At 42.0% G+C, this 1,917-nt stretch overlaps 1 non-coding gene across 1 annotated transcript; it reads left to right on the top strand.

Annotated features, from left to right (window-relative positions):
• Positions 1-763: 763 nt before the first annotated feature.
• On the top strand, positions 764-870 carry LOC150033873 (small nucleolar RNA R71). The gene has a single exon (XR_016532554.1). It is a non-coding gene; the product is annotated as a small nucleolar RNA R71 (small nucleolar RNA).
• Positions 871-1,917: the final 1,047 nt, after the last annotated feature.

Below are 1,917 nucleotides of genomic sequence, written 5' to 3' on the forward strand. Positions count from 1 at the left end.
TTTCCTTTCTGTTACCCCCGGCATTACGAGGGAGCTCAGTTGAGCTCGACAACGCTTCTTGCGGTCCGTTTTTCAGCTCGCCCGCAATTTGTCCCATTTGGATTTCGAGATTTCTAATGGATGTAGCTTGGTTTTGAAGCACTGATTCATTTTTCTCAATGTATTGCTTTAGCAAGCTCTCTAAGGACAAATATTACGGTGGTTGTGAGCTGCTAGCCTGGCTTTGCGCTGGACCATTGTTTTGCGAAAAAAATCCAGGTGGCCCTCCTTTTTGTGCCACAGGTTGAAAGCTTTGTTGTTGATTTTTCCACGCAAAATTTGGGTGGTTCTGCCACCCGGGGTTATATGTATTGGAATAGGGATTATCTCTCATGAAGCATACCGACTACGGGTTTGTTGGGCATTCCCCCATCGGGTGAGCATCACCACAAATGACACAACTTGCAGTCGTTTGAGTGATTGCACTGACCTGCTTTTTTTTCGCTCCTGTATTATTAACTACAATGCCTTGTATTAGACTCATCATCGCAGTCATTTGATTTTGCAGGGATGAGATAGCCCCTTTGTTTGCGTCATTTTCTTTGATTCTTAATCTCCGATCGCTTTCCTTCAATCCTCATGATTTTTGGAAATGTGATCGAGTATACTCTTTGCCTCCTCATATGTTTTGTCGAGAAGACTACCAGTGGCTATCGCATTGGTAGCGGTTTGCGAAGAAGGATTCAATCCTTGGTAGAAAATCTCCATTTACAGGCAATCTGGTAAGCCATTGTGTGGACAGTCTCTTACCAGCCGCTTAAACCTCGCCCAAGCATCACTGAGCGATTCATCATCTTCTTGTTTAAAATTTGTCATTAATTTCCTTCTCCTAGCGTTCTCAGGTTGTGGAAAATACTTCTTCATAAACTTTTCCATCACCTGTTCCCATGAAGTTATCTCCCTCGATTTGAGAGAATATGCCCATTTCCTTGCCTGATCACATGAAGAAAATGGAAACAGAGTTAGTCGAACTTCCTCGGTTGAGATATTCGGGAAACACAAAAGTGTTGCAGATTTCTATAAAGCTCCAGAGGTAGGCGTGTGGGTCTTCGTCACGCCTTCCTGCAAACTGCCCAGCAGCCTGGATCATCTGCAACATTACTGGATTCATTTTAAACCTCGATCCATATAACGCCGACCTCATGATTCCTGGTGAGAAATCATAGAGGTTAAGTGACGCACAGTCCCGGATGGGTCTATTGTGGTCATTTGCCAGAAGGATGGGGTTAGCCATTATATTATTTGCGTTAGCGACCCTTGCATCCGGTTGCTCCGCCATTCTTGATTTTCTTTCTTGTTGTTAATGGCGGTCTCTTAATCTTTTTTTGAATGTCTTCTCAATCTCCGGGTCATAATTCGCCAAAGATTAAGAGTCTGCAAATAAATCAAAAAAGTTACCGTTAGCAAACTATCTTGCTGAAGTCCCCGGCAATAGTGCCAAAAACTTGATGTTTGTATTTATGAAGTGGAAATATGGAAGATATGCGTTGATAGAATTGCATTGTGTACTCAAGTTTCCTCAGTGGAATTCAAGTGTAAATTCCGATGAGTTTCCTCGTAAGTCGAAGGTCGAACACAGATTGCGTTGGTAATTTTTATGAAAACCTTGCGGTAACCAAGTAAATAAATAAGTGTTGGGTTTGTTGTTTACGTTGATGAGAAAGAAATAAATAAAGGCGGCTGATTTGAGAAAAGATAGTTGTGTTGATAGATGCAATGCGTATGCGATGAACGGGTTGAGAAGATCTTTAGCTAGCATTACTCGGGAATGCATCAGACTATGCGATCATGTTACAACCATGCACAGCAAGTCATTTCCCAATGTAAATGTAATTCTCCTAAGTCTCAGACGCATGTGTTGAACACAAAAATTACCAT

The sequence above is a fragment of the Benincasa hispida genome, chromosome 9 (assembly GCF_027475165.1).
Source record: "Benincasa hispida cultivar pf3 chromosome 9, pf3_genome.v1.1, whole genome shotgun sequence".
Classification (NCBI taxonomy): domain Eukaryota; kingdom Viridiplantae; phylum Streptophyta; class Magnoliopsida; order Cucurbitales; family Cucurbitaceae; genus Benincasa; species Benincasa hispida.